This window comes from Lissotriton vulgaris, chromosome 1_1, assembly GCF_964263255.1.
Source record: "Lissotriton vulgaris chromosome 1_1, aLisVul1.2, whole genome shotgun sequence".
Classification (NCBI taxonomy): domain Eukaryota; kingdom Metazoa; phylum Chordata; class Amphibia; order Caudata; family Salamandridae; genus Lissotriton; species Lissotriton vulgaris.
Genome location: NC_141685.1, coordinates 919,428,764 through 919,452,168, shown reverse-complemented (window position 1 = coordinate 919,452,168; position 23,405 = coordinate 919,428,764).

The following is a 23,405-nucleotide window of genomic DNA, read 5'->3' as shown; positions in this document are numbered from 1 at the left end:
GAGTATTCTCTACGAGGAATCCTACCAATTTTAATCTCAAGTGCAGTTTGAACTGCGGGCGTTTCTTTACCACCCAGGCCGGTAATTGTAAAAGATTGTCCATGAAATTTTCTCGACTTGCCATGAATTAAAGTGGCCTCCGCCCCAGTATCAACCAACGCTCGGGCCCTTTGGATATTACGATGTTTCCAAAAAATCTCAATATCTACATATGGTCTGTAATCTCTGTGGGCCCACCTGCGTACCGGAGCTTGACCTATTTCCTAGTCATTTTTCCTGCGTTCAGTCAACCAAGACAGATCAGGGTAGATGTTTTCAGTTTTCTTCGGTATCAGAATTTCTTGTTCATATCCGTCTCCAGTACGAAACGGATTATTATCATGTTCAAAAAATTGTGAATTACGGTCAGAGAGTCTATTACGATCCTCCCTCCTTCGTATATCAGGGGAATAACTCCTTGCATCTCTATGTCTGCTAGAACCACGATCATCTCTTCCCCTCTCACGATCATCCTCTCTCCCCCTCCCATCACTACGACGGGGGGAACCACCACGTTCTTGGCGCCGGTCGTCACGGCGATCAGAATTCACACGTCGTCTCTCATCACCACTGTCATCCGAACCACGATCATAATCATTCTTTCGCACACGACGGGCACCTTCCTTCCGATCCAAACCACGCTTACGGAACATATCCCATAGGATATTATTGGGTTCACCATCGATCTCTTCCTTTTTCACGCCATCAGCAACGAGAGCAAGAAACATGTCACGTCTAGAGAACTTATAGTCCCCACCAGTACGACCCTCAGGTCGGGATTGTCTTTCAGGTTTAAACCATTCACCCAACTCACCAAGCTGACGAACAGACTCAAGCACAGCAGACAAAGGATTGCCAGTTTGATTAATCAATAAAGTCATCATGACCTGCTTGTAAGCAACAGGAGAAGAACGGATAATGCGATTACGCACAGAAGATGTTAAAAGACCATCCAATAATCTGTCAGCAGTACTAAGGAAGATACAGGTTTTCATAACTTCTTCCTTTAAACGTTGCGACGCATCGCGCAGAGTATACCATGGCTTTTCATCAGAGGGCCAATCAGACTCAGTCGGATATTTATGATTACAGCCATCAGACGCAAGCTGGAGCAAAGAAGTTTGAACATTACCATTAAAATTCCGAAAATGGTCCTGAATAGTAGAATCAGAACTCAAAGAGCAAAATCGTAAGCAATCAACGGCATCGAGCATAATACCGGAAGCGCCAAGCTCATAAAGGCGCACCATCCAGGTAAGCAAAGACTCACCAGGTCGTTGTTTAAAACGTTGCAGGATGTCACTGATCTCCTGCTGAGTAAAATCTTCAATACAGTCAAGAGCGATACCACCCGGATTACCAGGGGCTTGTTGTAATTTCCGTCGAAAAATTGGGTGAGCAGAAACTGCGGGAAGAGCTTCCGAAGAAGCCCGCATCTTAGATTTAACATCACAATCAGGGCAAGCTACGTCGTCCGCACGGGAAGAACGAGCACGGTCACAATCGGGAGTTGAATCAATGCATGAAGCAGATTTACAATCACGTCCGGAGCGAGAAGACTCGCGCTTGTCACCCTCCTCTGCCGAGGAGTCAGAAGTATGAGAATCCCAGATATTACCGTCCCACTCATCGGGGTTCCAATCCATTCCAGCTTTTGCTACAACCATACGCACTTTGCGTGAAGACACACGTCCACGACGATGTTTATACTTATATCGTGCAATACGGACCGCAGCCCTTTCGGCAATGGTCTGATATGTTTCAAGTTTGTCGGCAAGCAATTTATTTTGACAACGCAACAAAGTGTGCGCATTTTGCAACTCAACACACTGTCCTTCCGAATCTTTAAACTGTTTCTGTAGTTGCACAACCCTCTCATGCATTATTCTGTATGCATTAAGAACAATCCACCCTCTGCGTCCTAAAATAGGAAGCTCATCACCCTTCACTACTGGCGCTTTCTGTAGGCACGAAATCACATCAGCAGGCTCCGCCTGCTCCAAGAATGAAGACCAATTTTCGCTCAAACCAGTAGAATCAGCCCACTCACGGGCCAAAGCCTCATAAGGCGTAGACTCCCAGCCGGGAATCTGAATCGGTAATTTGAAAACCGACGATGATTTTTTCACAAACATAATGATACACAAAAAATATATATACAGTTATAAACAAAATTTTATACGTACAAGCCGAGCGCAAACCAACAAGATGAAAACAATACAACGCACACAGGCTTCGTAAACAGTTCGTGACGCCAGATGTAATGGCTGGATTTTCTGTTTAGATGGGATCAGCCCCCAGGGGCCCCTGTGACCCAGCCAAAACGTACTCACCTTCCCTTCTTAGATCGTATTTACACTGAGTAGATATAACGATGAATATACAGGTCGCACCTAAGAATGGGGAATGACAATATACATATATGGATTTTCTACAATATCTTATTCACATCAGTTGGCCTCGCGGTCGCCCCGACCCAGACCGTTCTACCCCAGGGCAGATCTGACACACAATCCGGCGTGTCTACACACGGGCCTGCAGAACCCAATGCTCTCTTTTCCAGCGTTCGCGATCCTGCGAAACATCCACGGTGATCTCCCTCTCACCGCTCTCACTTAGTCTTTACCACAATCCGGTGGCTTTACACGGCAGTATCCTTCCTGCCGCTCTCATTAACGCCGCATATCAACGACGACCACATTCCTATGAAACATTATTGGGATGATATCTCGACAGTCTACTTAGGATAAAACTACAATAATAACTTTGGATATGGGTCCAGATCGTATAGTGTACTCGTTACTTTTGACATCAGAGGTTCACTCACTCCCTATTTGTGTGATCACCACTTGCCTGATTGGGATTACTCGTCCATTCATGCGCCTAGCTTTCACCTAGGAGTTGCGTTTACCAAGATTGAACATAAGCACCAGGCACACGGTAATTCTATATGAATTAGGGCATTTATTAACCATAAACATAAATCACATTACTATGCAGCATTACATTTGCACAAGAAATAAAAGAGAAAGGTTAGGGTGCACGCACTATAAGGACTGGTTGGACTTCACCTGGTTAACGGGAAATCGGGACTCGGCAGTCATCTAGGCTCCTGTCTCGTCTCTGGGTCCTGGCTCGCCTTGCAGTCACCCTCAGCCGTCACAGGCACACGTCTGCACCGCTAGGCTCAAACTCGTCTGCTCTCCCTCAGGACCTCGGAACCTTGCTGTTAATTAGCTACCGTCTCTCTCTCTCTCTGTATTTAGTGCGCTCCGCGCCACTTCTCGTTCAGTCTATTTTCAGAGAGTTTCGGTCTTAAATCTTTTCTCCGACTTCAAAGATGGCGACTTGTCCACCATGAAAATGAATAATGGCAGAGATGCTAACGGCTAGATGCCGCCTACGGACTGACTGACTGAAAGACTAACACCTTCGCTAATATCCAAGCCCGTTCCTTCATGGAAATTCACGGCCAGTAACCTGCCGCCCACCAAATTCTTGTACCTCCCCGTACCAAGGACACTTTCCCAGCCGGCCGGCCTGAAGTTGTGTCTTCGGAGTGGAGAAAAATACATTCCTTCGATAAGGGTCAGCCTGAACCGGTTCTCTCCAAGCGAACAACAGCTTGAAACTAAAACATTACACTTCACCTAGAAAGCCTTCTCGAGCTACCAGGCAGAAAGCAAAATGGAGTCTGTCTCGCTTAAGGCCTACGGAGCCCATAATATACATAGCTCCATGAGAAACAGATCGGCATGTTAGCAAATGAATAAATCATGACTAATACCCATATATCTAACCCCTAACTTAAATTCATAAGCCTTACTCTAAGGGAAATGGCACGAAAATGCCCCTATATCTATAAGACAGGGTCCCTGTCTATCGGCCTAATCCCTATGCTATGAGGGTGATAGGCTGGAGTCACTCTCCATCATTCTCCTTCTCCAGAGGGCTGGCAGAAAGACAGCCATAACAGAGAGAGAGATAGATAGATAGATAGATAGATAGATAGATAGATAGAGAGAAAGAGAGGGAAAGAGAGAGGGAGAGAGAGCGAGAGAAAGAAAGAGAGGCCGGATCTCTGAAGGGCCAGATTCCTGAGTTGCCCCTACAGAATATACAGCTTTTTATTTTTAGCAAAATGCATATGAAAATTGTGCTGTAAAGGTCTCTTTTAGTTTAACCCCTCCTGACAACTCAAAATGGGTGTATTTGCCATCCTCTCCCTTCTTCCTGTTTTTTATATCTGTAAGTGCTCCCTGATGAGGTTTAATTCCTTGGACAGGTGCCTCGTTGCCTACTTGTAACTATTCTCTGACCCTGCTTCAAGGGTCAGAGCAGGGTCAGAGAATAGTTGCAAGTAGGCAACGAGGCGCCAGGAAGCAATTAGCTTCAGTAATTGACAAGGATGCGTATGGAGGAGACTCGGACTACCAACACCGAATCGTCAGAAGAAAGTGAATATAAGCTGACCACGCGGCCAAAATTGCCGATTTATCTGTATGAGCATTCCATCTCTTGGGAGACAGACCGCTGTAATCTAATATACAGATTGAGTCCACATGGTCCTGATGAGAATCCCTGCTACATAAGGGATTCGAGACCGCTGCCCCGACCACTGCCCCTTTGAAAACTCATCGTCCTTTCATTAGACCAATCTTTCTATGACTAGAACTGATAAAATTGAATTATTAGATGGTCTATTGTATAAAACAAGTCTAAAAAGAATTCGTACTAAACACCAGTATCCGCACCTGTTTCAACGGAAACTTTATTGAAAACAGGGCGTTTACATTTTTCTTTAGGAACGGTGAATCCTTGTCATACCATTGTCAAAAGTGTCTTGTCTTGTGTGTCTGTGTCTTTAAGTGTACTAAGTGGAGTCCTTTTGAATGTTTAATGTCTCCTCTAAATGCGTTGCAAAACAATATATATAGGATTAGAGTTGAGATTAACTGTTTTTGTTGGTTTTGTATATAATTGAATGTCTTTGTTTGCACTTTATGAGTCTCTTCTTTTGCAAAAAATTGTTCGTTTAAAAGTACTTTGCTCAAACTCAAGAAAACAAAACACATAAAAGAATTAATCATAAGTTTACAGACTGATTTATTGGTCTTATTAAATTGAGGATTGTTACTCAATTTAGCAAAATATTGAACTCAAATGCAGTACTGGCATTTCTTTGTTGATTGTCTTAAGGAAGCAATTAGCAGCAGGAGTCCAAGTTGAAGTTAATTTGTTTGTAACCCTTTTGTAAAAGGTTACAAAGAAATTAGGTTCAACTTTTGCACCTGCTGCTGTAACCCTTGCTTGGCTAAAAATTCGTCCCCGCTGATTCTCGGATTTTACCGCGATTTCGCGAGATTCGCGGATCGCGAAATCGCAGAAAATCCGCAAATTCGCCCGCGAAACGGATTTTACGCCCACCCTTATGCTGTACTACTCACAACTCACACTCGCCAGCTCACACCACACGCTGTACTACTCACAATTCACACACGTCAGTTCGCACCACACACTGTACAACTCACAACTCACACTCGCCGGTTCACACCACACCTGTACCACTCGCAACTCACACTCGCCAATGCACAGCACACATTGTAAAACTCACAACTCACACTTGCGGTTCACACCATGCGCTGTACACCTCACACTCGCCAGTTCACGCAATATACTGTACTACTCACAACTCACTGGTTCACACCACACACTGTACTACTCACAACTCACACTCGCCAGTTCGCACCACGCACTGTACAACTCAAAACTCACACTTGCCGACTCATACCACACGCTGTACTACTCACAACTCACACATGCTAGTTCGCACCATGCACTGTACAACTCACAACTCACACTCACTGGTTCACACCACACACTGTACTACTCACGAATCACACTCGCCGGTTCGCACCACACACTGTACTACTCATAACTCACACTCGCCGGTTCGCACAACGCACTGTACAACTCACAACTCACACTCGCCGGTTCACACCACACACTGTACTACTCACAGTTGCGGTTCACACCATGCACTGTACATCTCACAACTCACACTCACTGGTTCACACCACACACTGTACGACTCACAACTCACACTCGCCGGTTCACACCACACACTGTACTACTCACAACTCATACTCGCCGGTTTCCAGTACAAGCAGTTCTACTTACAAATCACACTCGCTGGTTCAAACTACACACTGTAGTGCTCACAACTCACACTCCCCGGTTCACTCCACAGACTGTACTACCCACACCTCACACTTGTCGGTTCACACCATGCGATTCACTACTCACAACTCACACTCGCCGGTTCACACCACACACTGTACACCACACAACTCACACTGCCCAGTTCACACCACACACTGTACTACTAGCAACTCACCCTCGCCAATTTACAGCACCCGCTGTACTACTCACACTCACAGTTCACACCATGCACTGTAAATCTCACAAGCCACACTCATCAGTTCGCACCATATACTGTACTACTCACAAGTCACACTCACTGGTTCCGAGCACACGCTGTACTACTCACAACTCACACTTACCAGCTCACACCACACACTGTACTACTCACAACTCACACTCACCGGTTCCCAGCACACGCTGTACTACTCACACTTGTGGCTCACACCACCCACTGTACACCTCACAACTCACACTCACCGGTTCACACCACACACTATACTACTCACAACTCATACGCACTGGTTCACACCACACACTGTACTACTCACAACTCACACTCGTGGTTCACACCACGCACTGTACACCTCACAAATCACTTTCACCGGTTCACACCACACACTGTACTACTCACAACTCACACTTGCAAATTCACAGCATAAGCTGTACTATTCACACTGACCCGTTCAAATCACACACTGTACTACTCACAACTCACACTCACCGGTTCACACCACACACTGGTCACCTGACAACTCACACTGACCGGTTCACACCACACATTGTACTAGATGCAACTCAAACTCGCCAATTCATAGCATACGCTGTACTACTCTCACAACTCACACTCGCCAGCTCACACCACACGCTGTACTACTCACAACTCACACATGCCCTTTCGCACCACGCACTGTACAACTCACAACTCACACTCGCCGGTTCACACCACACACTGTACTACTCACACTCGCCGTTCACACCATGCACTGTACACCTCACAACTCACACTCACCGGTTCACACCACACACAGTACTGCTCACAACTCACACTCGCCGGTTCACACCACACACTGTACCTACTCACAACTCACACTGATCGGTTCCCACCACACTCTGTACTACTCGCAACTCACACTCGCCAGCTCACACGACATGCTGTACTACTCACAACTCACACATGCCGGTTTGTACCACACCCTGTACAACTCACACTCGCAGGTTCACACCACACACTGTACTACTCCCACTCACGGTTCACACCACGCACTGTACAACTCACAACTCACACTCGCCAGCTCACACGACACGCTGTACTACTCACAACTCACACTCACCGGTTCACACCACACACTGTACTACTCACAACTCACACGCGCCGGTTCACAACACACACTGTACAACTCACACTCGCCGGTTCACACCACACACTGTACTACTCACAACTCACACTCGCCAGTTCGCACCACGCACTGTACAACTCACAACTCACACTCGCCAGATCACACGACACACTGTACTACTCACAACTCACACACACCGATTCCCACCACGCACTGTACAACTCACAACTCACACTTGCCAGCTCACACCACACACTGTACTACTCACACTTGCGGTTCACACCATGCACTGTACACCTCACAACTCACACTCACCGGTTCACACCACACACTGTACTACTCACAACTCACACTCGCCGGATCACACCACACACTGTACTACTCACAACTCACACTGACCGGTTCACACCACACACTGTACTACTTGCAACTCACACTCGCCAATTCACAGCACACACTGTACTACTTTCACTTGCGGTTCACACCACGCACTGTACACCTCACAATTCAAACTCACCAGTTTGCACCATATACTGTACTACTCACAACTCAGACTCACGGGTTCCCAGCACACGCTGTACTACTCACAACTCACACTCGATGGTTTCCAGCACACGCAGTTCTACTCACAAATCACACTCGCTAATTCACACTACACGCTGTACTACTCACAACTCACACTCGCCGGTTCACACCACACACTGTACACCTCACAACTCAAACTGACCTGTTCACACCACACACGTACTACACGCAACTCACACTCGCCAAAATACAGCACCCGCTGTACTACTCACAACTCACACTCACCAGCTCACACCACACGCTGTACTACTCACAACTCATGCTCGCCGGTTCACACTACACACTGAACTACTCACAACTCACACTCACCGGTTCACACCACGCACTGTACAACTCACAACTCACACTCGCCAGCTCACACCACACGCTGTACTACTCACAACTCACACTCACTGGTACACACCACACACTGTACTACTCACAACTCACACACGCCGGTTCGCACCACGCACTGTACAACTCACACTCGCCGGTTCACACCACACACTGTACTACTCACAACTCACACTCGCCAGTTCGCACCACGCACTGTACAACTCACACTCGCCAGATCACACGACACACTGTACTACTCACAACTCACACACACCGATTCCCACCACACACTGTACTACTCACACTCACGGTTCACACCATGCACTGTACACCTCACACCTCACACTGACCGGTTCACACCACACACTGTACTACTTGCAACTCACACTCGCCAATTCACAGCACACACTGTACTACTTTCACTTGCGGTTCACACCACGCACTGTACACCTCACAATTCAAACTCACCAGTTTGCACCATATACTGTACTACTCACAACTCAGACTCACGGGTTCCCAGCACATGCTGTACTACTCACAACTCACACTCGATGGTTTCCAGCACACGCAGTACTACTCACAAATCACTCTCGCTAATTCACACTACACGCTGTACTACTCACAACTCACACTCGCCGGTTCACACCACACACTGTACACCTCACAACTCAAAATGACCGGTTCACACCACACACGTACTACACGCAACTCACACTCGCCAAAATACAGCACCCGCTGTACTACTCACAGCTCACACTCGCCAGCTCACACCACACGCTGTACTACTCACAACTCATACTCGCCGGTTCACACCACACACTGAACTACTCACAACTCACACTCACCGGTTCACACCACGCACTGTACAACTCACAACTCACACTCGCCAGCTCACACGACACGCTGTACTACTCACAACTCATACTCGCCGGTTCACACGACACACTGTACTACTCACAACTCACACACCGATTCCCACCACACACTGTACTACTCACAACTCGCACTCACTGGTTCACACCACACACTGTACTACTCACAACTCACACTCACTGGTTCACACCACACACTGTACTACTCACAACTCACACTGTCCGGTTCACACCACACACTGTACTACTTGCAACTCACACTCGCCAATTCACAACACACACTGTACTACTTTCACTTGCGGTTCACACCATGCACTGTACACCTCACAACTCACACTCACCGGTTCACACCACACAATGTACTACTCACAACTCACACTGTCCGGTTCACACCACACACTGTACTACTTGCAACTCACACTCGACAATTCACAGCACACACTGTACTACTTTCACTTGCGGTTCACACCACGCACTGTACACCTCACAAGTCAAACTCACCAGTTTGCACCATATACTGTACTACTCAGAACTCAGACTCACGGGTTCCCAGCACACGCTGTACTACTCACACTTGCCGGTTCACACCACACACTGTACACCTCACAACTCACACTGACCGGTTCACACCACACACGTACTACACGCAACTCACACTCACCAAAATACAGCACCCGCTGTCCTACTCACAACTCACACTCGCCAGCTCACACCACACGCTGTACTACTCACAACTCACACTCGCCGGTTTACACCACACACTGAACTACTCACAACTCACACTCACTGGTTCACACCACACACTGTACTACTCACAACTCACACTCACTGGTTCACACCACACACTGTTCCACTCACAACTCACACTCGCCAGTTCACACCACACACTGTACAAGTCACAACTCACACTCAATGGTTTCCAGCGCACGCAGTACTACTCAAAAATCACACTCGCTAATTCACACTACATGCTGTACACCTCACAACTCACACTGACCGGTTCACACCACACACGTACTACTGGCAACTCACACTCGCCAATTCACAGCACACGCTGTACTACTCACAACTCACACTCGCCGGTTCACACCACACAGTTGTCTGTTTATGTGCTCTTCACTCCCATTTACTCCACCTGCACCCCTTCATACTTCATACTCCACAAGACTTTAGCTCACACCCCATACTCACCCATTCACCCCTTACATTCACCCATTCACTCCCCACTCTCTTCTATTCACACTCCACTCTAATCCATTCACGCCTCATTCGCTGTCCCCACAAGAGTCTCGTTTACATCCCTAACGGTAACGTTCATACCCTTCACTGTCCCATTCACTGCCCATAATCTAGCATTCACACCTCACATTCACCAGTCGCCACCTTACGCCTAGCCGTTCACATCCCACTCGCTGCTGTTCAGACCACGTAGTCTCAAGGTGTCCGGTGCAGGAACTCAACCAGACCAGACATCAAACGCTGCCCTCCCCACGTCAGATGTGAAAAACTCACCTAGTCTAGAGATCTCAAGCTGTCCCGTCTCAGGTGTGAGTTTCTTTCCCATTGTCACAGTGTCACGACAGGTGTGAGCAGCTCTCCCAGACCTGAGATCTTAAGCTCCCCTCTGTTGGCTACAAATAGCTGCCCTAGTGAAGAGTCTACAAGGTGTCCGATGTCAGGCGTGAGCACCACACACCGTGCAGGGATCCCAGACTGGTCAACATCAGGTGCAAAGAACTCAGCCATTGCAGAGGTCTGCTGCTGTCTCATGTCAGGTGGGAGTATCTTGCTCGGTCCACAGATCTCAACATGTCCCGTGTCAGATGTAAGGTGGAAATCCAAAGGACATATCTGAGGCTACCTCATGTCAGATGTATATTGCTCACAGAATCCAGAGATATCAAAAGTCCCGGGTCAGGTGTATCTTCCCTGTCCAGAGACCTCCAGCTGTCTATGTCAGGTGTGAGTGGACTGTCCTCTAGAGACCTCCAGCTGTCTGTATCAGGTGTGAGTAGCCTGGCCTCTAGAGACCTCCAGCTGTCTATGTCAGGTGTGAGTAGATTGTCCCCTAGAGACCTCCAGCTGTCTATGTCAGGTGTGAGTGGGCTGTCATACAGAGACCTCCAGCTGTCAGTGAGTAGACTGTCCCCTAGAGACCTCCAGCTGTCTATGTCAGGTGTGAGTGAACTGTCCACCATGAAAACCTCCAGCTGTCTACGTCAGGTGTGAGTGGACTGTCCCCTAGAGACCTCCAGCTGTCTATGCCAGGTGTGAGTGGACTGTCCTCTAGAGACCTCCAGCTGTCTATGTCAGGTGTGAGTCGACTCTCCTCTAGAGACCTCCAGCTGTCTACGTCAGGTGAGAGTAGACTGTCCTCCAGAGACCTCCAGCTGTCTATGTCCGGTGTGAGTAGACTGTCCCCTAGAGACCTCCAGCTGTCTACGTCAGGTGAGAGTAGACTGTCCTCCAGAGACCTCCAGCTGTCTACGTCAGGTGAGAGTAGACTGTCCTCCAGAGACCTCCAGCTGTCTATGTCCGGTGTGAGTAGACTGTCCCCTAGAGACCTCCAGCTGTCTACGTCAGGTGTGAATGGACTGTCCCCTAGAGATCTCCAGCTGTCTACGTCAGGTGAGAGTAGACTGTCCTCCAGAGACCTCCAGCTGTCTATGTCCGGTGTGAGTAGACTGTCCCCTAGAGACCTCCAGCTGTCTACGTCAGGTGAGAGTAGACTGTCCTCCAGAGACCTCCAGCTGTCTATGTCCAGTGTGAGTAGACTATCCCCTAGAGACCTCCAGCTGTCTATGTCAGGTGTGAGTGGACTGTCCCCTAGAGACCTCCAGCTGTCCACGTCAGGTGAGAGTAGACTGTCCTCCAGAGACCTCCAGCTGTCTACGTCAGGTGAGAGTAGACTGTACTCCAGAGACCTCCAGCTGTCTATGTCCGGTGTGAGTAGACTGTCCCCTAGAGACCTTCAGCTGTCTACGTCAGGTGAGAGTAGACTGTCCTCCAGAGACCTCCAGCTGTCTATTGACCTCCAGCTGTCTATGCCCGGTGTGAGTAGACTGTCCCCTAGAGACCTCCAGCTGTCTATGTCAGGTGTGAGTGGACTGTCCCCTAGAGACCTCCAGCTGTCTATGTCAGGTGTGAGTGGACTGTCCCCTAGAGACCTCCAGCTGTCTATGTCAGGTGTGAGTGGACTGTCCTCTTGAGACCTCCAGCTGTCTATTGACCTCCAGCTGTCTATGCCCGGTGTGAGTAGACTGTCCCCTAGAGACCTCCAGCTGTCTACGTCAGGTGAGAGTAGACTGTCCTCCAGAGACCTCCAGCTGTCTATTGACCTCCAGCTGTCTATGCCCGGTGTGAGTAGACTGTCCCCTAGAGACCTCCAGCTGTCTATGTCAGGTGTGAGTGGACTGTCCCCTAGAGACCTCCAGCTGTCCATGTCAGGTGTGAGTGGACTGTCCCCTAGAGACCTCCAGCTGTCTATGTCAGGTGAGAGTAGACTGTCCTCCAGAGACCTCCAGCTGTCTATTGACCTCCAGCTGTCTATGCCAGGTGTGATTAGACTGTCCCCGAGAGACCTCCAGCTGTCTATGTCAGGTGTGAGTAGACTGTCCCCTAGAGACCTCCAGCTGTCTATGTCAGGTGTGAGTGGACTGTCCTCTTGAGACCTCCAGCTGTCTATGTCAGGTGTGAGTAGACTGCCCCCTAGAGACCTCCAGCTGTCTATGTCAGGTGTGAGTGGACTGTCCTCTTGAGACCTCCAGCTGTCTGTATCAGGTGTGAGTGGACTGTCCCCTAAAGACCTCCAGCTGTCTACGTCAGGTGAGAGTAGACTGTCCTCCAGAGACCTCCAGCTCTCTATGTCAGGTGTGAGTCGCCTCTCCTCTAGAGACCTCCAGCTGTCTACGTCAGGTGAGAGTAGACTGTCCTCCAGAGAACTCCAGCTGTCTATGTCCAGTGTGAGTAGACTGTCCCCTAGAGACATCCAGCTGTCTACGTCAGGTGTGAGTGGACTGTCCCCTAGAGATCTCCAGCTGTCTACGTCAGGTGAGAGTAGACTGTCCTCCAGAGACCTCCAGCTGTCTATGTCCGGTGTGAGTAGACTGTCCCCTAGAGATCTCCAGCTGTCTACGTCAGGTGAGAGTAGACTGTCCTCCAGAGACCTCCAGCTGTCTACGTCAGGTGAGAGTAGACTGTCCTCCAGAGACCTCCAGCTGTCTATGTCCGGTGTGAGTAGACTGTCCCCTAGAGACCTCCAGCTGTCTATGTCAGGTGTGAGTGGACTGTCCCCTAAAGACCTCCAGCTGTCTACGTCAGGTGAGAGTAGACTGTCCTCCAGAGACCTCCAGCTGTCTATGTCCGGTGTGAGTAGACTGTCCCCTAGAGACCTCCAGCTGTCTATGTCAGGTGTGAGTGGACTGTCCTCTTGAGACCTCCAGCTGTCTATTGACCTCCAGCTGTCTATGCCCGGTGTGAGTAGACTGTCCCCTAGAGACCTCCAGCTGTCTACGTCAGGTGAGAGTAGACTGTCCTCCAGAGACCTCCAGCTGTCTATTGACCTCCAGCTGTCTATGCCCGGTGTGAGTAGACTGTCCCCTAGAGACCTCCAGCTGTCTATGTCAGGTGTGAGTGGACTGTCCCCTAGAGACCTCCAGCTGTCTATGTCAGGTGTGAGTGGACTGTCCCCTAGAGACCTCCAGCTGTCTATGTCAGGTGAGAGTAGACTGTCCTCCAGAGACCTCCAGCTGTCTATTGACCTCCAGCTGTCTATGCCCGGTGTGAGTAGACTGTCCCCTAGAGACCTCCAGCTGTCTACGTCAGGTGTGAGTGGACTGTCCCCTAGAGACCTCCAGCTGTCTATGTCAGGTGTGAGTAGACTGTCCTCTAGAGACCTCCAGCTGTCTGTATCAGGTGTGAGTGGACTGTCCCCTAGAGACCTCCAGCTGTCTACGTCAGGTGTGAGTGGACTGTCCCCTAGAGACCTCCAGCTCTCTATGTCAGGTGTGAGTAGCCTGGCCTCTAGAGACCTCCAGCTCTCTATGTCAGGTGTGAGTGGACTGTCCCCTAGAGACCTCCAGCTCTCTATGTCAGGTGTGAGTGGACTGTCCCCTAGAGACCTCCAGCTGTCTTCGTCAGGTGTGAATAGACTGTCCCCTAGAGACCTCCAGCTCCCTATGTCAGGTGTGAGTAGACTGTCCCCTAGAGACCTCCAGCTCTCTATGTCAGGTGTGAGTGGACTGTCCTCTTGAGACCTCCAGCTGTCTGTATCAGGTGTGAGTGGACTGTCCCCTAGAGACCTCCAGCTGTCTATGCCCGGTGTGAGTAGACTGTCCCCTAGAGACCTCCAGCTGTCTACGTCAGGTGTGAGTGGACTGTCCCCTAGAGACCTCCAGCTCTCTATGTCAGGTGTGAGTGGACTGTCCTCTAGAGACCTCCAGCTGTCTCTGTCAGGTGTGAGTGGACTGTCCCCTAGAGACCTCCAGCTCTCTATGTCAGGTGTGAGTGGACTGTCCTCTAGAGACCTCCAGCTGTCTATGTCAGGTGTGAGTAGACTGTCCTCTAGAGACCTCCAGCTGTCTATGTCAGGTGTGAGTGGACTGTCCTCTAGAGACCTCCAGCTGTCTATGTCAGGTGTGAGTGGACTGTCCCCTAGAGACCTCCAGCTCTCTATGTCAGGTGTGAGTAGCCTGGCCTCTCGAGACCTTCAGCTGTCTCTGTCAGGTGTGAGTAGACTGTCCCCTAGAGACCTCCAGCTGTCTATGTTCGGTGTTAGTAGACTGCCCTCTAGAGACCTCCAGCTGTCTATGTCAGGTGTGAGTAGACTGTCCCCTGGAGACCTCCAGCTGTCTATGTCAGGTGTGAGTAGACTGTCCTCTAGAGACCTCCAGCTGTCTACGTCAGGTGTGAGTGGACTGTCCCCTAGAGACCTCTAGCTGTCTATGTCAGGTGTGAGTGGACTGTCCTCCAGAGACCTCCAGCTGTCTACGTCAGGTGTGAGTACACTGTCCTCTAGAGACCTCCAGCTGTCTACGTCAGGTGTGAGTGGACTGTCCTCCAGAGACCTCCAGGTGCCCCATGTATGCAGCACCCTCAGTCCCCTCTGTCTGACCCGTCTCGGGTGGGTGTAGCTCCATCCACAGACCTCGGGGTGTCTCCCGCCAGGCCTGAGCAGCGCTTTCAGTGCTGTGTTGTCTTTGCTTTCCGGTTCTCGTGGTCCTGCTCAGCAAAAGCGCAAGTATCAAACTGTCTGCCGGGTCTGGGTGAAGTGTTCACACCTAAAACATTACTAGGAGTGTAACCATTGGCGCAGCGTCAAGTCGGTGACTGTGGTCTGTGCCTGCCCTTTTCTCAAAGGGTGCCTTGGTGCTGAAGAACATATTTTTATTATAAATATGAGCTGAAAAAAGAGCGCTGCAAATAGCCCTACAGAGTAAGAACCAACTGGAATGTAGACGGACGCGTTCTTGGCATAGGTTAATTATGGCAAACATGGTGTCCCAGCAGGCCTCCGGGAGCACTGCCAAGGTAAGTCCAAGGGCCTGGGATCAAACATCCCCTGGGTCACGCAGCTGTGAGCGAACCAAGAATGCTCAGTGGGTTAAGACCCTGCTGCAAAGCTTCATGCGTGACGTGCAGGCCAGAGGGTCTAATCGTGGGGCCTTTTCAGCCTTTCATCCTCCTGAGATCAGTAAAATGAGCACTACTAAATTGGGTGGGAGAGCAAAGCATTATGGGAGTATGCAAATGGTAAAATTGTAACTGTTCTTTATAAATGCTTATAGAATAACCCGAACGTTCACAAAGGCACCAAAAGGAGGTTAACCTTAAAAGGGTTTTGGCGACATTAAGGCCCTGGTTCAGATTTTACGCAAATGTAATCCACAACCCCTTTACGGGGACGCCAAAATGTCTGCTGGTCAGTGCTGAATGAGGATGAGATTGTCTTCAAACTGGATAATGAATCCAGTGTAAAACGCATGGGGCTGGAGGGGACCGGCACAGGGTACCTCCCTCTGCGAGACAGGGAGAGGTAGGATGAACCAGGGAGCTTGTACAGTTAAAAGCGCCATGCTGCCAAAAGCTAGTGCTTTGGGTCGCTGGTGGCTCCAGCGCATCTAGAGTTTGTCTGGACCAAATGTTCTTACTGCTTGTGGTATTGCTGGATTTTTTCTGTTGTAAAAATTCACTCAGTTATTCCCAGCAGAAGATTGTTTTGCGCTGAAAATACTCGGAGGGAGACATTTTCGTCTCGAACAAGTCTCCACCCAGTGTGTATCCTGATTTTGAATGCAAGGCTTCAAGCAATTTCACAACGTTTCGCAGAAAAAATGTGATTTCAGATACCCCTAATCAGGAGTTGGCGGTACTCGGGATAGACAGGCAAGATACAGGTAAAGGGCGGGTGTAGGGCCTGGTGTGGGAAGATGGAAACAAGACCATCCTTGTGGGATGGAGGTCATACAGGCCAAAGTTAGTGCCACTGATAGGCCTCTCCGGACCCATCTATTGAAGAGGGAGCATCATCAGACCTAAGGGTGGCGCTGCCTTCGCTTCCTGCAGGCGTGGGTACTGTAAATACTGACGTGAGACAAAAAAGCCACACTTCCTTCCTTCATCTATGGTGAGAAGGTCCAGCCTCAGATTTACAGGAGGTGGGTGGAGGGCAAGGCACACATAAAGAATAACTAGGGCCACAGGAATTACGCAGCTGAGGAAGACCGAATTGAAGGGTTGACTAATGTGCCATGTTTTAAAACAGTATTACTCAGGCCATCCAGGACTTTGCGATTTGTAAAAAATTACAAAATTGGTAGTTTTGAAAAAAAAAGCCTCGCTTTTTACAAAAGTACCTGTGAAATTCCCAAATTTGACTAAAAAAATAAATAAATCCCCCTGGTGGGCCCAAAACTTGATAAGAGTTACTGCTACCTTGGGCCTGCCGCCCATGGGGCTCCTGGGGAATTTGCTTTTGTCAAGTTTTGGGCCCACAGGGCACATGGTGGCCCCAGGGGGCATTCCGTTTTGAAAATGATCACGACCCACCACCCACTGGGCATGCGGCGGGCCAAGGAAGCATTTATCTTTCTCAAGTTTCATCCTCAGCAGAAGGCCCAAGACCTGACAAATATAAATGCCACCTGAACCTGGCACATGCTCCTAGTTGGCGGGCCCTAATCATTACAAAAATGAATGCCCCCAGGCCCGCCACATGCCTCCTGGGCGACGGGCACTAAACTTGATCAAATCTAATGCTCCCGGGGCACTATTTTTTTATCAAGTTTGGGTCTGCAGGCCACTTGGTACAAGGCGGGTCAAAGGGAAATTAATTTTTTCCAATGATTAGGGATGCCGCTCGCGCTATGGGCCCTAACCATTTGAAAAAATAATTGACGTATTTGCTCGCCGTGTGCCCCGTCGGCGACAGGCCCAAAGTTGATAAAGGGCTTTTGCTCAAACTTTAGCCACTCTTTTTAATTTCCTAATCCATCTTGGATTTAAAAAGAAAAAAATACTCGCCTCGTTTTGTAGACACGCGCATACATACTGGCATAAGCCTACAAAATTATTCATCGGCCGTCTTATTGAGCTTTTAAAGCTATATTTCTTAGCCAAGCTGCAAAGCAGCTGCAATGCCGTGTACCATGGCTAAATATCATTGGCATAGCTGGTAGGCCTCATAGGTGGCTTTGCCAAAGCTTGTTTCACATATTAGCACTGTGTGGACAAATGTTTCACCTCATTAACACCAGTTCAGCACCTAAATGCAGCAATCAGCAAATGCACAGCAAAAGGCCTGCCCCTGAGTGACAACACGTGGTAGGACTTTTGACAATTTTTTTTCTGTTATAGGACAAAACTGAAATTAACATTTGAAAATCATACTGAAGATGAGGGATTGTGTGGCAAGCGCACCAAAAATTATAGAGTAAAAATAAGACACACAGAAGAAAAATAGAAGTTTCCAGCTGCAGCACAGCTCATCAAATGATTAAATAAAGTCGGCGAATCACCCCAGAAATGATGCAAGAAAGTAACAGGCATTGGCAAAGCAAATAGGATTTGCCTGTGTGAGACCTGCTGGCTTTGTCAATGTTTTTAGGTTTCGCTGGGGGGCGGAGCCGTTAGGCTCCTCCTCCAGCGAAATCTGTAGTTTCTAGTATGGGTGACTTTAACCCGCCTCTCTGCTTCATTGGCTAGCTCCATAAATGGAGGCTAGCCATTGGAACAGAGAGGCGTCCGTCAATGCCGGACCAGACACGGGGGCGTTCCCGAGATTCTTTGGCTTTTGCCGACGTCACGCGACGCCGGGAACGCCCCCGTGTCTGGTCCGGCATTGCCGGCACCCGCCTTCCGTCGTCAGCGTCTCTCCTCCCCCTTTCCCGCCCCCTCCCGCTTGTTTCTTGTTGCCCGCCGCGTCTCTCCTCCCCCTTTCCCGCCCCCTCCCGCTTGTTTCTTGGTGTCCGCCGCGTCTCTCCTCCCCCTTTCCCGCCCCCTCCCGCTTCTTTCCTCATGGCCGCCTTCCTGCTCCAAGGCCGTCGTCAGCGTCTCTCCTCCCCCTTTCCCGCCCCCTCCCGCTTGTTTCCTCATGGCCGCCTTCCTCCTTCCCCGCCCCCGGAGCCCGGACACAGACTGAGCGCGGCGGCTGCACTCCACCCGGACCCGGCTCCTGGCCGGCGGCTGCACTCCACCCGGACCCGGCTCCTGGCCCCCTCACCCTACCGAAACGGTTCCAGCAGGTTTCTGGGGCCTAACACCCCCGTCCAGCAGGTAAGAACGGCACCCCGGGAGACTGCTAAGCTTATTACTCGAGCTAGAAAAAATGTTGGCGTCAGTTTGCGCTCCAGCATTACGATAAGATATCCGACCTGCCAGAGTGATCGACCACGTCTGAGATCGACCCCACATCCCCCCATTAGAAAAACACTCTCAGACTCCTTCCAGCTCGCATCGCCCCTCCCCCACACACTTATCCCTCAGAGGTGCACGGGATTATCTCTGTGCCCCCTTCCTCCTAACCCCTCTGTCGATGTGCAGTCAAGAGAAAGAACCCCCCCTATGAGGAATCACAGGCCCCGTGACCTTTAACCCCTCCTACAACACAAGCCTGCCTATCATGCACCCCCTCCCCCACCTCACAAGGGGATGTCATTACCTGGCCCGAAGCCCCTCCAAGCTTGCGTTACCTGGGCCCACCCCCTCCATATCCGATTCCACAGACCCCGAGGCCATCACTGTCGGCCTTTACCACCGCCCCCCTCCTCATGAATGATGCCTCCACCGATCACTCTTCTGCCCCCTCCCCCGTCACCTGTCCCCTTCAATTTACCCCTCTCTGCGCCCGAGATCACCCTTCCAATGAGTGCATCATTACTCGCTGCAGAGCATCAATTACAAAGGCGAGCCCTCATCACCCATCGGGATGCAGGAGCGCTGAATGGAAAAACAGCCCACCTCGTGTCCACCCTGCTGTGCCAATATGGAAGCCCCGGGGGGGAAGCCGTAGTGTAACCCCCTCCACCTCTGGGACAAGCAGGGGAGGGGGTCGTGCTTGGCGGGGAGCTGCAGCTTCATTGACTTATAGAGACTTTGGGCTTTGCACCGACCCAAAGCAAGCAGATGAATTCCTGCCGACGAACGCCGCAGCAATTGCGCTAACCGCCCGAGCATCCTAACTGCGGTTCATAAGTGTACAGAGCAGGTGGGTTAGCACCGGCCTCTGCAACAGGCCCATCGTCCCCAGATCTCCGACACAAGTTCAGCTATCCAACTGGGAATGTAACCTCTGTGCCCCGCAGTTCATGAAGAATGCATGATGCCAAGGGGTCAACGGTCCTGCCCCAGAAGTTTCTTCTAAAGTGGTGATCTAATAATCGAATAGTATTAACCTAAAGACAAACTTCAGGTACCTGAATGCATTTGCAATGCATTTGGGCCAAGACCCTAATTGGGAAGGATATGGCTTAACGACCAGAGCTGCCGACATCGGAGCTGGGGAACCAGGCTCGAGCCCCAGATTTGGCTCAACATCCTGTGATTCTGGGCCAATCGATTAATCCCCGCGTGTCTCCCAAAATAAATATGTCCTTGTGTAACGTAACTGGCGCTCAAGTAAAAGCGCTTCAGTACCTTCGGGTCGAGTTCGCGCTATATAAATCCGTAAAAAAATATATAACACGGACTACTCGGTAAACTGCAGCCATCCGGTAAACCTTAGGTATGCTTGACATATGGGCATTATTCACCGCTCCACCCCCGGACTGCCTTCTCACGCAGCTGCTAATTGGATCTATATCATTTGTGACACCTCTTGCCCAGTCCTGGATTTTAAATCAACAGCATGTGCATGCTTTTAGATCTAGTTACCTTATGCTTTATGGTTACGGTGACCAGGTGGTATAATGCTCGTGGTACACGCGCCACTTTTCCAGTGCTGGGCTTTGCCTTACATATTATTGTCATCAGCTGTGTTGGTCCAGTTAAAATGAACCCATACTACAACTCCCAGAATACACTGATATGTACAACAATGTCCAGGAATGCAAACATGGTGTTCTTTGACATGGAGCTATCTGATCACCCTGTTAATGGCAAAAAGCGTCACTGGACGTCCCAGCATGGGGAGTGCTGCTACCTTAAAAAAAAAGCCAGAACATGCTGAAAGTATCAGTGTGTTTACACTGTGTCCTAAGATGAAGTCATTTTAAGAAAAGGTCCGGGACGTCCTCTGACACAGGCTCAGAGAAGCGGGACACGTTCCTCAGGCAACAGTTGTATATTTCTGGTATGTGCTGACTCTGCCCTATCCCACATTTTGGCCTTGATTGCTTACTGGTAATCCTCATTACTCTTACTCAGTTGCGTCTGGTACAGAACAAGAGTGCCGGGTCGTGGAAAAATCCACTGACCTCTGCACGGCCACCGTCTCTCCCCTCAGAAGCAGGAAGCACACAAGTTTCTCTAAGGTGTAGCCTTATGGCTAGATTGGTGACATCGAACCTGGGGAACTGGGTTCAAGTCTCGTCAGGGACACTCAACATCCTGCGATTCTGGGCAAATCACTTAATCTCCCCGCGCCTAACAAAAATGAGTGTGTCCATCTGTAACGAAATAGGTGCTCATGTAAAGCGTTCTGATACAAATTATTTAGGAGTTTGTTGAGCATAATTGTGTTTTGGCCCTGCACGACGTTCACTCTTGCCTTTTTTTAAGCTTTCTGAAGCTATTGGCATTGTAAATGATAATGCCATTTATTTATTTATTTATTTTCAAAACAAACACATAAATAAAAATGTTGTCATTTACAATGCCAATAGCTCAAACTTTTCAAAAGGCGAAACCATTGCATTGTAAATGCTTGTTTTAGACATGTTGGACAGCAGCACGGACTTCTCCGCACTATGTATTGGAGTTGAAAAACAAGTGCGACGACGGTCAACATTGACCGCGTCACAGAGCTATTTTTTTCTTTATGCCATATTGCACAGCATCCCGTGCTGCTGTGCAATACGTCTAAAAAACATTACAAGGGATCCAAATAGCACTCAAATTTGTGCAAGCTATTTGGCTTTGTTTCTTTTTTTTGTGATGGGTTGAAGAAGGGCACAAGTCATAAAAAAAGAAGTGCGGGGACGCTGTCACTGGAAGTGACGTCACGACAGGAAGTGACGTCACGAAAGGTGCCGAACTCCTCATCCCAGAGAGGCCAAAGAGTTAAGTCCAGCTGTTTGGCAGGGGGGATGGCGTCCCCCCCCCCCCCGGTAAAATAAGTGCCCCGACTCGAGCCCTGGGTTGAAGGGTTGAAGGGAGCAGGGGCACCCGTGGGGATGGGAAGCAACACAGTAGATATCAGGAGGGCTAAGGGGAAAGCAACACAGGGGACGTATGGGGAAGGAGGGAAGTAGCAGCAACACAACGGAGGGCTGGAGGAGTGTGGGGTGGAAAGCAACATGAGGGTGGAGTTTGGGAGGAGGGGGGGAGCCATAACACAATGAAGAGCAGGAGAAATGCAGGAGGCAAGAAACACGAGGGAGGTTTGCGGGAGTAGGAAGGAGGACGGGAGCTTCTACACAACAGAGGGTGATTAGAGTGTGGGGGCGAGCAACATGAAGGAGGTTTGGGGAGGAGTGAGCAGCAGCACAACGGGGAGCAGGGTTTGTGGAGGGTAAGAGTGCGGGCGGTAGAAGGAGGGAGGGACTAGAAACACATGTACTCTTAGAGACTGACATTAAAACGAAAGTACCTGCAGGAGCTTACGACCAGTGGAAGGACACTAGACATAGACAGGAAGTTGTAACTGGTCCAGGCTCCACAGCATGGACACACTCTAAATCCCGAGGGGGAATTAGGGGTCAAGCAGAAGGTGGTGACCAATAAGAAAGAAGGAAACAAGAGTCGCATTCAAGCCCACCAATGGTAAGTAATCATAAGTCACGGCCATGCTCTAAGCCTGTTTTAAGCTTTTTGTATCAAAGGATTTCAATGCTGTCCTAGTTGAAACCTAAAATCCAATAGAGAGGTCTTTTCTACCACGCAAAAGAATCCATTACAATAGCCCACTGATACCGGAACAGCCAGAGGCATAGCAAGGAAGGTGGGGTGGTGGTCTACCCCAGCATTACGAGTTTTGGGGGCGCTGCCACCCCGCTTTTGCAGTCGGCAATCAAAAGGGACCACCAGCACTGCATCCCCCCACTCTTACATTCGTCCGCCGCGGGCGGTAAATGAAGGGACCATCAGAGGTATCAAAAGGGCTAGTTACGCCACTGAGAACAGCACTCATTGATCCTGCAATTCAGGAAGGAGATAACGATTCATCTCTTCAAGGAGCATTACCCACAACACACTAGAAGTTATTTGTCGCTGTATCCTACAACTAACTCTATTGATACTTGCACTCTGCTCTGTTCTTTGGGTTAAAAGTAGTTCTGCGGCCCAGGTTGGGAAGGCTGGATGCAACAGAGGCAGCATGACTACGTCTAGCTTCAACTGGACATGACTCTTCAGCAAACTTTACATGGATGGACCATCGTTGTGTCCACTTCACCTTCAA